General features: G+C 45.0%; 1 pseudogene; it reads left to right on the top strand.

Annotated features, from left to right (window-relative positions):
• Nucleotides 1-281: 281 nt before the first annotated feature.
• Nucleotides 282-15,086, top strand: LOC115200676 (G-rich sequence factor 1-like; annotated as a pseudogene).
• The last annotated feature ends 17 nt before the right edge of the window (nucleotides 15,087-15,103 follow it).

Below are 15,103 nucleotides of genomic sequence, written 5' to 3'. Positions count from 1 at the left end.
TATAATGTAACAAAACCACCAACTAATTAACTGACCAAAACAAATAACATTTAATCCCTGCTAATTTAATTTGTTATGTATTCTTATTGTTATCCTGACATATGTCTTATTTGTCCTGTTCTGTTTTGAGGAGGACGTACATGGACCAGGGACAGTCCGTTTGACCACCAGGTTTTGTCTGAGCTCCACTACAACATTTTGTGAGTCATCCAGACCACTAGACGGGGATGTTTCCATAATCCATAACCCTGCTGGATAAATACTCCTTTTTGTCGTCTATAATTCACTTTGACCTTTTTGACGAACTTCTGTCCTTGGGCAACGTGAGTTTTCTTGCTGTAAAGAGAAGCCTACCTACGTATGCGGCACCTTTCAATGTATTTAAGTGTTGCAAGGCTCAATAAATAACTACGGTAAAAGTGTTCATCCGTGGGTTTTTGTACATCTGTCAAGCCGGTTCGTCATATTGAAATCGGAGCATTGCGCAGTTCCAGGTTTGATAAGATGTCTGGGAACTGTAGGTCCTTGTTGTTTGCTTTACGTCTCTCTGTGGTGGAGACAGGTCTCCAGGAGCTTATTGTCGCAGAGTAGTGTCGCAGGGACCGTAACAGTAGCGGAGAGATGTGACCGTCCGCGATACCATCACCACTGGACCGGCGCACTGAAACCTCGGCATCACAGGCTCTCCGCACTGCAGTCCCACCTCGGCCTACACTCTGAGGTTAGTGTCTGGCTGCTGCTACTCTTTCTATGGAAATGTATCCTGCTGTCAATCCCATTTTTATATACTAGAAATATAGATATGAATGTCATAACTTAACGGTATGGTGTATTTAGTCAGGAGCTCCCTTCAAAGAGGATGATTACCCTCCTCTACCAGACTACAACTCTGACCCAGGGCCGGAGAAGAAGGAGGTGTTTATCATCAGAGCTAAAGGCCTTCCATGGTCCTGTACCACTGAAGATCTCCTCCAGTCTTCTCTGGTAAGCCCTCCATACACCTCTGTTAACAACATGCTCATAAAACTCAACGGTCCTGAATTAAACCAGGCCTAGACTGAACAGCTTTTTCAATGGACATGTTTTTTACTCCAGGACTAGGCTTAATTGTGTTTTTTTTAATTTAATTTATTTTAATCTGTGAAACCGGACAAGGAAAACTCCTAACTGTTATCCTCTGTTTCCCCCACCGTGCTCCTGTTATCCTCTGTTTCCCCCACCGTGCTCCTGTTATCCTCTGTTTCCCCCACCGTGCTCCTGTTATCCTCTGTTTCCCCCACCGTGCTCCTGTTATCCTCTGTTTCCCCCACCGTGCTCCTGTTATCCTCTGTTTCCCCCCACCATGCTCCTGTTATCATCTGTTTCCCCCACCGTGCTCCTGTTAATCTCTGTTTCCCCCACCGTGCTCCTGTTATCCTCTGTTTCCCCCACCGTGCTCCTGTTATCCTCTGTTTCCCCCACCGTGCTCCTGTTATCCTCTGTTTCCCCACCGTGCTCCTGTTATCCTCTGTTTCCCCCACCGTGCTCCTGTTATCCTCTGTTTCCCCCACCGTGCTCCTGTTATCCTGTTTCCCCCACCGTGCTCCTGTTATCCTCTGTTTCCCCCCACCGTGCTCCTGTTATCATCTGTTTCCCCCACCGTGCTCCTGTTAATCTCTGTTTCCCCCACCGTGCTCCTCCTGTTATCCTCTGTTTCCCCCACCGTGCTCCTGTTATCCTCTGTTTCCCCCACCGTGCTCCTGTTATCCTCTGTTTCCCCCACCGTGCTCCTGTTATCCTCTGTTTCCCCCCACCGTGCTGTTATCCTCTGTTTCCCCCACCGTGCTCCTGTTATCATCTGTTTCCCCCACCGTGCTCCTGTTATCCTCTGTTTCCCCCCACCGTGCTCCTGTTATCATCTGTTTCCCCCACCGTGCTCCTGTTATCCTCTGTTTCCCCCACCGTGCTCCTGTTATCCTCTGTTTCCCCCCACCGTGCTCCTGTTATCCTCTGTTTCCCCCACCGTGCTCCTGTTATCCTCTGTTTCCCCCACCGTGCTCCTGACTGTTATCCTCTGTTTCCCCCCACCGTGCTCCTGTTATCCTCTGCCCCCACCGTGCTCCTGTTATCCTCTGTTTCCCCCACCGTGCTCCTGTTAATCTCTGTTTCCCCCACCGTGCTCCTGTTAAGCTCTGTTTCCCCCACCGTGCTCCTGTTATCCTCTGTTTCCCCCACCGTGCTCCTGTTAGAAACACTTCGCTTTTGGTTTAATCGGTAGGTTTACTCTACTTCTCTTGTCCAGAGTGCCGTGTGCGTGACGTGTGTGAAGGGAATCCACCTGACGGTGAACCGGGACGGGAAGCCCAACGGCCAGGCCTTTATAGAGCTGGAGCACGAAGACGACGTGGGCAAGGCCCTGGAGAAACACAGGCAGTACCTGGGACCACGCTAATAGAAGGTACTACAGACAGACAGTACCTGGGACCAGGCTATATAGAAGGTACTACAGACAGACAGTACCTGGGACCGCGCTATATAGAAGGTACTACAGACAGACAGTACCTGGGACCAGGCTATATAGAAGGTACTACAGACAGACAGTACCTGGGACCAGGCTATATAGAAGGTACTACAGACAGACAGTACCTGGGACCAGGCTATATAGAAGGTACTACAGACAGACAGTACCTGGGACCAGGCTATATAGAAGGTACTACAGACAGACAGTACCTGGGACCAGGCTATATAGAAGGTACTACAGACAGACAGTACCTGGGACCAGGCTATATAGAAGGTACTACAGGCAGACAGTACCTGGGACCAGGCTATATAGAAGGTACTACAGACAGACAGTACCTGGGACCAGGCTATATAGAAGGTACTACAGACAGACAGTACCTGGGACCAGGCTATATAGAAGGTACTACAGACAGACAGTACCTGGGACCGCGCTATATAGAAGGTACTACAGACAGACAGTACCTGGGACCGCGCTATATAGAAGGTACTACAGACAGACAGTACCTGGGACCAGGCTATAGAAGGTACTACAGACAGACAGTACCTGGGACCAGGCTATATAGAAGGTACTACAGACAGACAGTACCTGGGACCAGGCTATATAGAAGGTACTACAGACAGACAGTACCTGGGACCAGGCTATATAGAAGGTACTACAGACAGACAGTACCTGGGACCGCGCTATATAGAAGGTACTACAGACAGACAGTACCTGGGACCAGGCTATATAGAAGGTACTACAGACAGACAGTACCTGGGACCAGGCTATATAGAAGGTACTACAGACAGACAGTACCTGGGACCAGGCTATATAGAAGGTACTACAGACAGACAGTACCTGGGACCAGGCTATATAGAAGGTACTACAGACAGACAGTACCTGGACCTCCACACTGTGCTCTCTCTGCTCCGACTCTCCACACTGTCTCTCTCTATCTGCTCCGACCTCTTGTCTATGTTTCTGGACATTGGACAATAAAGTAATGTTTTTCTTCTCCTCAACAACCTCCTCCAGTGTTTGAGGTGAACAACAGCGACGCGGAGGCCATCTTGAAGAAGTCAGTTCAGCTCCCAGCCAGAGACGGATTGGTGCGGATCAGAGGTCTCCCCTACAGCTGCACCGAGACTGACGTCATGCTCTTCTTCTCTGGTAGGACCCTCAACAGGCCTCGTTTACAACCCTCTGCCTCAACAGGCCTCGTTTACAACCCTCTGCCTCAACAGGCCTCGTTTACAACCCTCTGCCTCAACAGGCCCCGTTTACAACCCTCTGCCTCAACAGGCCCCGTTTACAACCCTCTACTTTAACAGATTTAGTTTGATATCACGACACATGTGGTTGTTGTGTCCCTCCTCGTTGGGTTTCATACTGTTAGGGTTGTAGCCAACTCTTCCTGTTGGGCATGTCAATCATAACAGTGGTTTCAGCACATCAAATGTTATTGGTCGCATAGACATGTTGTCGCGGGTGTAGCGAAATGCTTGTGTTTCTAGCTCCAACAGTAATATCTAACTAAATGCTTGTGTTCCCAGCTCCAACAGTAATATCTAACTAAATGCTTGTGATCCCAGCTCCAACAGTAATATCTAACTAAATGCTTGTGTTTCTAGCTCCAACAGTAGTATCTAACTAAATGCTTGTGTTCCCAGCTCCAACAGTAGTATCTAACTAAATGCTTGTGATCCCAGCTCCAACAGTAGTATCTAACTAAATGCTTGTGATCCCAGCTCCAACAGTAATATCTAACTAAATGCTTGTGATCCCAGCTCCAACAGTAATATCTAACTAAATGCTTGTGTTCCCAGCTCCAACAGTGCAGTAATATCTAACTAAATGCTTGTGATCCCAGCTCCAACAGTAGTATCTAGAAATGCTTGTGATCCCAGCTCCAACAGTAATATCTAACTAAATGCTTGTGTTCCCAGCTCCAACAGTGCAGTAATATCTAACTAAATGCTTGTGATCCCAGCTCCAACAGTAATATCTAACTAAATGCTTGTGTTCCCAGCTCCAACAGTGCAGTAATATCTAACTAAATGCTTGTGATCCCAGCTCCAACAGTAATATCTAACTAAATGCTTGTGATCCCAGCTCCAACAGTAATATCTAACTAAATGCTTGTGATCCCAGCTCCAACAGTAGTATCTAACTAAATGCTTGTGTTCCTATCTCCAACAGTAATATCTAACTAAATGCTTGTGTTCTCAGCTCCAACAGTAATATCTAACTAAATGCTTGTGATCCCAGCTCCAACAGTAATATCTAACTAAATGCTTGTGTTCCCAGCTCCAACAGTAATATTTAACTAAATGCTTGTGATCCCAGCTCCAACAGTAATATCTAACTAAATGCTTGTGTTCCCAGCTCCAACAGTGCAGTAATATCTAACTAAATGCTTGTGATCCCAGCTCCAACAGTAATATCTAACTAAATGCTTGTGTTCCCAGCTCGAACAGTGCAGTAATATCTAACTAAATGCATGTGATCCCAGCTCCAACAGTAATATCTAACTAAATGCTTGTGTTCCCAGCTCCAACAGTGCAGTAAATCTAACTAAATGCTTGTGATCCCAGCTCCAACAGTAATATCTAACTAAATGCTTGTGATCCCAGCTCCAACAGTAGAATCTAACTAAATGCTTGTGTTCCCAGCTCCAACAGTGCAGTAATATCTAACTAAATGCTTGTGATCCCAGCTCCAACAGTAATATCTAACTAAATGCTTGTGATCCCAGCTCCAACAGTAGAATCTAACTAAATGCTTGTGATCCCAGCTCCAACAGTAATATCTAACTAAATGCTTGTGATCCCAGCTCCAACAGTAGTATCTATCTAAATGCTTGTGTTCCTATCTCCAACAGTAATATCTAACTAAATGCTTGTGTTCTCAGCTCCAACAGTAATATCTAACTAAATGTTTGTGTTCCCAGCTCCAACAGTAATATCTAACTAAATGCTTGTGTTCCCAGCTCCAACAGTAGTATCTAACTAAATGCTTGTGTTCCCAGCTCCAACAGTAGTATCTAACTAAATGCTTGTGTTCCTATCTCCAACAGTAATATCTAACTAAATGCTTGTGTTCCCAGCTCCAACAGTGCAGTAGTATCTAACAATACACAGGAATACACAGGAATACCCCGGAATACACAGGAATACACAAATGTAAAGTAACAGAATAGAGTGAATAGAGTATAGAACCAGGCTATGATGCTCTCACCCAGGTCATAAAGCTGCTGGTCCAGTGAATAGAGTATAGAACCAGGCTATGATGTTCTCACCCAGGTCATAAAGCTGCTGGTCCAGTGAATAGAGTATAGAACCAGGCTATGATGTTCTCACCCAGGTCATAAAGCTGCTGGTCCAGTGAATAGAGTATAGAACCAGGCTATGATGTTCTCACCCAGGTCATAAAGCTGCTGGTCCAGTGAATAGAGTATAGAACCAGGCTATGATGTTCTCACCCAGGTCATAAAGCTGCTGGTCCAGTGAATAGAGTATAGAACCAGGCTATGATGTTGTCACCCAGGTCATAAAGCTGCTGGTCCTTTCAGGTCTGGATGTGGCAGAGGACGGAGTGACTCTAGTAACAGACCACAGAGGAAGGAACTCGGGGGAAGCCTACGTCCAGTTCCTGACCCAGGAGCAGGCTGACGAAGCCCTGACCAGAGACAGACAAGTCATCGGAAACAGGTAGGAACTCACTCATCACTTCAAACCCCCCTGGAGTTGATTTCTGCTGAAATCTATTTAGCATAATACAACACATCTCCATCAAAATCTCTTAGTTTTAATCTAGAGATACTGGTCGTGTGTGGACACCTGCTCTTCCAACGGCTCATTAATATGGACTTGGTCCCTCCTTTGTTTTTGGGATCCCGAGTGGCGCAGCGGGTCTTAAGGCATCTGCATCTCAGTGCTAGAGGCGTCACTACAGTCCCTGGTTCGAATCCAGGCTGTGTCACATCCAGCCGTGATTGGGAGTCCCATAGGGCGGTGCACAATTTGCCCTGCGTCTTTAGGCTTTGGCCGTCATTGTAAATAACAATTTGTTCTTTTAACTGACTTGCCTAGTTAAATAAAGTTTACATTTATATACATTGCTGCTATAACAGCCTCCACTCTTCTGGTAAGGCTTTCCACTAGATGTTGGAACATTGCTGCTATAACAGCCTCCTCTCTTCTGGGAAGGCTTTCCACTAGATGTTGGAACATTGCTGCTATAACAGCCTCCTCTCTTCTGGGAAGGCTTTCCACTAGATGTTGGAACATTGCTGCGGGGACTTGCTTCCATTCAGCCACAAGAGCATTAGTGAGGTCAGGTACTGATGTTGGGCGATTAGGCCTGGCTTGCAGTCGGTGTTCCAGTTCATCCCAAAGTTGTTCGATGGAGTTCAGGTCAGGGCTCTGCAGGCCAGTCAAGTTTTTCCACACCGATCTCGATAAACCATTTCTGTGTGGACCTTGCTTTGTTTACGGGGGCATTGTCATGCTGAAACAGGAAAGAGCCTTCCCCAAACTGTTGCCATTAAGTTTTAAGCACAGAATTGTCTAGAATGTCATTGTATGCTGTAGCATTAAGAATTCCCTTCACTGGAACTAGGGGGCCTGAACTATGAAAAACAACCCCAGACCATTTTCTCCTCCACCAAACTTTACAGTTGGCTCTATGCATTGGGGCAGGTAGAGTTCTCCTGGCATGCGCCAAACCCAGATCTGTCCGTCAGACTGCCAGATGTTAAAGCATGATTCATCTCTCCAGAGAACGCGTTTCCACTGCTCCAGAGTCCAATGGCGGCGAGCTTTACACCCCTCCAGCCGACGCGTGGCATTGCCCATGGTGATCTTAGGCTTGCAGTTGCTCGGCCATGGAAACCCATTTCATGAAGCTCCCGACAAATATTTATTGTGCTGACGTTGCTTCCAGAGGCAGTTTTGAACTTGGTAATGAGTGTTGCAACCGAGGACAGACGATTTTTACACGTTACGCACTTCTGTGAGCTTGTGTGGCGTACCACTTCGCTGTTGTTGCTCCTAGACGTTTCCACTTCACAATAACAGCACTTAAAGTTGACCGGGGGCAGCTCTAGCAGGGCAGAAATTTGGACGGCCTGACTTGTTGGAAAGGTGGCATCATATGACGGTGCCACGTTGAAAGTCACTGGCTTTACCGAAGAACTCATTCTACAACCAATGTTTGTCTATGGATTGCATGGCTGTGTGCTTGGTTTTATACACCTGTCAGCAGCAGGTGTGTCTGAAATAGAATCCACTAATTTGAAGGGGTGTGTGTGTGTGTGTGGGTGTGTGGTGTGTGTGTGTGTCCACATACTTACACTATATACAGTTGAAGTCAGAAGTTTACATACACTTAGGTTGGAGTCATTAAAACTCGTTTTTTCAACCACTCCACAAATTTGTTGTTAACAAACTATAGTTTTGGCAAGTCGGTTAGGACATCTACTTTGTGCACGACACAAGTCATTTTTCCAATAATTGTTTACAGACAGATTCTTTCACTTAACTCACTGTATCACAATTCCAGTGGGTCAGAAGTTTACATACACTAAGTTGACTGTGCCTTTAAACAGCTTAGAAAATTACAGAAAATGATGTCATGGCTTTAGAAGCTTCTGATAGGCTAATTGACATCATTTGAGTCAATTGGAGGTGTACCTGTGAATGTATTTCAAGGCCTACCTTCGAACTCTCTTGCTTGACATCATGGGAAAATCAAAAGAAATCAGCCAAGACCTCCACAAGTCTGGTTCATCCTTGAGAGCAATTTCCAAATGCCTGAAGGTACCACATTCATCTGTACAAACAATAGTACGCAAGTATAAACACCATGGGACCACGCAGCCGTCCTACCAATCAGGAAGGAGATGTGTTCTGTCTCCTAGAGATGAACGTACTTTGATGCGAAAAGTGCAAATCAATCCCAGAACAACAGCAAAGGACCCTGTGAAGGTGCTGGAGGAAACAGGTACAAAAGTATCTATATCCACAGTAAAACGAGTCCTATAATCGACATAACCTGAAAGGCCGCTTAGCAAGGAAGAAGTCACTGCTCCAAAACCGCCATAAAAAAGCCAGACTACAGTTTGCAACTGCACATGGGGACAAAGATCGTACTTTTTGGAGAAATGTCCTCTGGTCTGATCAAACAAAAATATAACTGTTTGGCCATAATGACCATCGTTATGTTTGGAGGAAAAAGGGGGAGGCTTGCAAGCTGAAGAACACCATCCCAACCGTGAAGCACGGGGGTGGCAGCATCATGTTGTGGGGGTGCTTTGCTGCAGGAGGGACTGGTGCACGTCACAAAATAGATGGCATCATGAGGTAAGAAAAGGATGTGGATATATTGAAGCAACATCTCAAGACGTCAGTCAGGAATTTAAATCTTGGTCGCAAATGGGTCTTTCAAATGGACAATGACCCCAAGCATACTTCCAAAGTTGTGGCAAAATGGCTTAAGGACAACAAAGTCAAGGTATTGGGAGTGGCCATCGCAAAGCCATGACCTCAACCCTATAGAAAATGTGTGGTCAGAACAGAATAAATGTGTGCGAGCAAGGAGGCCTACAAACCTGACTCAGTTACACCAGCTGTCAGGAGGAATGGGCCAAAATTCACCCAACTTATTGTGGGAAGCTTGTGGAAGGCTACCCAAAATGTTTGACCCAAGTTAAACAATTTAAAGGCAATGCTACCAAATACTAATTGAGTGTATGTAAACTTCTGACCCACTGGGAATGTGATGAAAGAAATAAAAGCTGAAATAAATCATTCTCTCTACTATTATTCTGACATTTCACATTCTTAAAATAAAGTGGTGATCCTAACTGTCCTAAGACAGGGAAGTTTTACTAGAATTACATGTCAGGAATTGTGAAAAACTGAGTTTAAATGTATTTGGCTAAGGTGTATGTAAACTTTCGACTTCAACTGTATGTATGTTTTTTTCATTGGATGCATCTCAATCCACAGCATCTGCCTATTGTATGTCGCACTTCCACATCTGAGGTGAAAGGTGACAGAGCTAGAGCAGTGTTGGTCAGACCAGGAGACATCCCATCTGAGTTGAAAGGTGACAGAGCAGGAGACATCCCATCTGAGGTGAAAGGTAACAGAGCTAGAGCAGTGTTGGTCAGACCAGGAGACATCCCATCTGAGGTGAAAGGTAACAGAGCTAGAGCAGTGTTGGTCAGACCAGGAGACATCCCATCTGAGTTGAAAGGTGACAGAGCAGGAGACATCCCATCTGAGGTGAAAGGTAACAGAGCTAGAGCAGTGTTGGTCAGACCAGGAGACATCCCATCTGAGGTGAAAGGTAACAGAGCTAGAGCAGTGTTGGTCAGACCAGGAGAAAATCGGTCTTCTCACTAAATCGTCTGTAGCATCCTAACGGTTTGGACTACAAACTATTATGGCCCCTCTGTGGAAAGGTGAGACTCTCACAAACACATACTTGTCGTTGTTTTGCTGTAGGCCTCACAAGACTCGTCTGAAGGTCCCCCGGTCCCAGATAAAAAATAAAAATTGTGTGTGTATATATGGAGATAGTTTAGTGCCATACATTATGGATCAAATACCTTTTTCTCCCCCCTTTTTCGTAATGTCGATCTTGTCTCATCGCTGTAACTCCCCAACGGGCTCGGGAGGTGAAGGTCGAGTTATGTGTCCTCCGAAACAACATGACCCGCCAAACCGCGCTTCTTAAAACTTCTTAGGGCTAGGGGGCAGTATTGAGAATTTTGAAAAAAATATGTGCCCATTTTTAACTGCCTCCTACACCAACTCAGAAGCTAGAATATGCATATTAGTTCATGTTTGGATAGAAAACACTCTGAATTTTCTAAAACTGTTTGAATGGTGTCTGTAAGTATAACAGAACTCATATGGCAGTCAAAACCCTGAGACAAATTCTGACAGGAAGTGGATACCTGATGTGTTGAATTACCTTTAAGCCTATGCCATTGAAACACACAGGGGCTTATTAATCTTTGAGCACTTCCTATGGCTTCCACTAGATGTCACCAGTCTTTACAAAGTGTTTTGAGTCTTATACTGTGAGATCTGACCGAACAAGAGCCATGGAACGGTGGTGGCCGATTAGACTCTGGCGCGCGAGTGCATGTTTGGGTACTCTCGTTCCAATACGTTTTAAAAAAGAATGCAATCGTCCGCCTTGAATATTATTCATGTTTTGGTTAAAAAAGGCACTAATGATTTATGCTATACAACGTTTGACATGTTTGAACGAACGTAAATATTTTTTTTCCCCTCGTTCATGAAGTGAAGTCCGGGGCATAGATCATGTGCTAACAACACGGAGCTTTTTGGACATAAATTATGAGCTTTTTCGAACAAAACTACATTCGTTATGGACCTGGGATTCCTGGAAGTGACATCTGATGAAGAGAATCAAAGGTAATGGATTATTTACATAGTATTTTCGATTTTAGATCTCTCCAACATGGCGGTTAGTCTGTATCGCAAAGCGTATTTTTCTGGGCGCAGTGCTCAGATTATTGCAAAGTGTGATTTCCCAGTAAGGTATTTTTAAATCTGGCAATCCGGTTGCGTTCAAGAGATGTAAATCTATAATTCTTTGAATGACAATATAATATTTTACCAATGTTTTCGAATATTAATTATTTAATTTGTTGTGCTGATTTGACTGGCGGTTATTGGAGGGAAACGATTTCCTGAACATCAACGCCATAGTAAAACGCTGTTTTTGGATATAAATATGAACTTGATAGAACTAAAAATGCATGTATTGTCTAACATAATGTCCAAGGAGTGTCATCTGATGGAGATTGTCAAAGGTTAGTGCATAATTTTAGCTGGTTTTCTGCTTTTGGTGACGCCTGTCTTTGAATTGACAAAACATTACACACAGCTATTGTCAATGTACTGTCCTAACATAATCTAACTTTATGCTTTCGCCGTAAAGCCTTTTTGAAATCGGACAACGTGGTTAGATTAAGGAGATGTTTATCTTTCAAAGGGTGTAAGATAGTTGTATGTTTGAGAAATTTGAATTATGACATTTAATTGTTTTCAAATTTGGCGCTCTGGATATTTCACCTGTTGTTGATAGGGTGTACCAGGGGCAGGCGCCCGGCCCGCCACAAATAGTCGCTAGAGCGCGATGAGCCAAGTAAAGCCAAACCCTCCCCTAATCCGGACGACGCTGGGCCAATTGTGCGCCGCCCTATGGGACTACCGATCACGACCGGTAATGGCACAGCCCCCCCCCCCCCCCCTCGACTTAGACTGCAGAACGTTGAGAACTCAACTTTACACAGCTTTCAATGGATTAGATTTCTTGTTCATCAATAAACCCACGTTCAGTTCAGAGCTGACTGTCTACTCTACTTTATGTATATTCCGACCTTGACCTTTACCCATGATCATGTCCTGACCGTGTCCTGACTGTGTCACCAGGGGCGTGTCCTGACTGTGTCACCAGGGGCGTGTCCTGACTGTGTCACCAGGGGCGTGTCCTGACTGTGTCACCAGGGGCGTGTCCTGACTGTGTCACCAGGGCGTGTCCTACTGTGTCACGAGGGGCGTGTCCTACTGTGTCACCAGGGGCGTGTCCTGACCGTGTCACCAGGGGCGTGTCCTACTGTGTCACCAGGTACATCGAGGTGTTCCCCAGTAGAAGGAGTGAGATCGGAGGTCGGAAGAAGACAGAGTCTGTTGAAGAGGACAGAAACTCCAGACAGAGTCAACCACATAGACCTGCAGCACAGCCCTCCAGACATGGTGAGATACACAGACAGACAGACAGACAGACAGACAGACAGGCAGGCAGGCAGGCAGGCAGGCAGACAGACAGACTGCAGTACAGCCCTCCAGACAGACAGACAGACAGACAGACTGCAGTACAGCCCTCCAGACAGACGGACGGACGGACGGACAGACTGCAGTACAGCCCTCCAGACAGACGGACGGACGGACGGACCTGCAGCAGTACAGCCCGACAGACAGACAGACAGACCTGCAGCAGTACAGCCCGACAGACAGACCTGCAGCAGTACAGCCCGACAGACAGACAGACAGACCTGCAGCAGTACAGCCCGACAGACGGACAGACAGACAGCAGTACAGCCCGACAGACGGACAGACAGACAGCAGTACAGCCCTCCAGACATGGTGAGACTGACTGTTTTCTCAAAATGTGTAGTGTCATGTCCTTTAGCTGTGATGAAAATGAACGGAGGGTCGATGTCTCGATGGATGTTCCATGGTTGCTGTTTGTTTCAGGGACTCATCCGGTATCTTCTCTGCCCCAACACTTTGTTCACATGAGAGGACTGCCCTTCCAAGCCACAGGAGACGACATCGTTCAGGTATTGTTTCCACTGCCGTGCTGTGTCGGAGCGAGACCGTGCTAACTAGCGTCAGAGAAGTTTTGAACAAACAAATTACTTTCTGTAACACTGAAGATTCAGAGGTTTTGCTCTGTCAGTTCTTCTCTCCTCTAGCGCTGTCGAGGATACTGGTGGAGTTCGGTCCAGACGGGAGGGCCAGCGGAGAGGCTGATGTTTACTTCACATCGCACCAAGACGCCGTCTCGGCTATGACCCGGGACAAGGCACACATGCGTACGTCTGTCTACAGTATCTGTCAAAAGTTTAGACACACCTACTCATTCAAGGGTTTTTATTCAATTTTTTTACTATTTCCTACATTGTAGAATAATACTGAAGACATCAAAACTATGAAATAACAGCCCTCCATACATGGAGAGAGAATAAGAAGGCCAAGAGTGTGCAAAGGGTGGCTACTTTGAAGAATCTCAAATATAAAATATATTTTGATTTGTTTAACACTTTTTTTGGTTACAACATGATTCCATATGTGCTATTTCATAGTTTTGATGTCTTCACTATTATTCTACAATGTAGAAAATAGTTAAAATAAAGAAAAACCCTTGAATGAGTAGGTGTGTCCAGACTTGAAAATATGATGAATTGTCTGTACTCTATACAGTGCATTCGTAAATTATTCAGAGCCCTTGACTTTTTCCACATTTTGTTACATTACAACCTTATTCTAAAATGGATTAAATAAAAACAAATCATCAATCTACACACATACCCCATAATGACATCACAATACCTCATAATGACATCACAACACCCCATAACGACATCACAACACCCCATAATGACATCACAACACCCCATAACGACATCACAACACCCCATAATGAGACCCTCTCATCTATTCTCGCTACCCCATAATGACATCACAACACCCCATAATGACATCACAATACCTCATAATGACATCACAATACCCCATAATGACAAAGCAAAAACAGGTTTTTAGAAATGTAAATGTATAAACACCTTATTTACATAAGTATTCAAACCCTTTGCTATGAGACTCAAAATTGAGCTCAGGTCCATCCTGTTTCCATTGATCATCCTTGAGATGTTTCTACAACTTGATTGGAGTCCACTTGTGGTAAATTCAATTGATTGGACATGATTTGGAAAGGCACACACCTGTCTATATAAGGTCCCACAGTTGACAGTACATGTCAGAGCAAAAACCAAGCCATGAGGTCGAGGGATTTGTCTGTAGAGCTCTGAGACAGGATTTTGTCGAGGCACAGATCTGAGGAAAGTACCAAAAATGTCTGCAGCATTGAAGGTCCCCAAGAACACAGTGGCCTCCATCTTTCTTAAATGGAAGAAGTTTGGAACCACCAAGACTCTTCCTATAGCTGGCTGCCCGGCCAAACTGAGCAATCTGGGGAGAAGGGCCTTGGTCAGGGAGGTGACCAAGAACCTGATGGTCACTCTGACAGAGCTCTAGAGTTCCTCTGTGGAGATGGGAGAACCTTCCAGAAGGATAACTATCTCTGGTTTCTGCATCAGGGCAGTTTAGGGGTCTGTTGAATTTGGTAAATGAGAATTGCATTTTTTTTTCTTCAAATAAATGTAAAAAATATATTGTGGTGTTTGTAGTATAAAAAAATTGTAACCTGTAGTTCTCTTTTTTGTATTCATGTAGGCTACACTGTACCGCAAAATCATCCTGCTGTCCCACATTTGGGTTTTCTAAACGTGGCCACCCTGCCCTGAACCCATTTTCTTTTATTGTGCAGAAGAGAGATACATAGAGCTGTTCCTGAATTCAACATCATCTGACGAGAGGGAATGAAGTTTGCCAGGTTGGTTTGAATTAAACATTTCAAATATTGTTCATATATGCATAGTCACTTTAACCATATCTACATACTACCTCAATCAGCCTGACTAAGCGGTGTCTGTATGTAGCCTCGCTACTTTTATAGCCTCACTATTGTATATAGCCTGTCTTTTTACTGTTGTTTTATTTCTTTACTTACCTATTGTTCACCTAATACCTTTTTGCACTATTGGTTAGAGCCTGTAAGTAAACATTTCACTGTAAGGTCTACACCTGTTGTATTCAGCGCACGTGACAAACTTTGATTTGATAATATTGCCTTACTGATTTAGGCTCTGAGTCTGTTGTGATTCTGTCTGCAGGGATTGTTACCGGAGGGCTGAGAGATGATCTGTATCAGTGGCGTGTGGTGAAAATCCCCATC

The sequence above is a fragment of the Salmo trutta genome, chromosome 9, assembly GCF_901001165.1.
Source record: "Salmo trutta chromosome 9, fSalTru1.1, whole genome shotgun sequence".
In the NCBI taxonomy this organism is placed as follows: domain Eukaryota; kingdom Metazoa; phylum Chordata; class Actinopteri; order Salmoniformes; family Salmonidae; genus Salmo; species Salmo trutta.
This window is presented reverse-complemented; position numbering and strand designations above follow the sequence as displayed.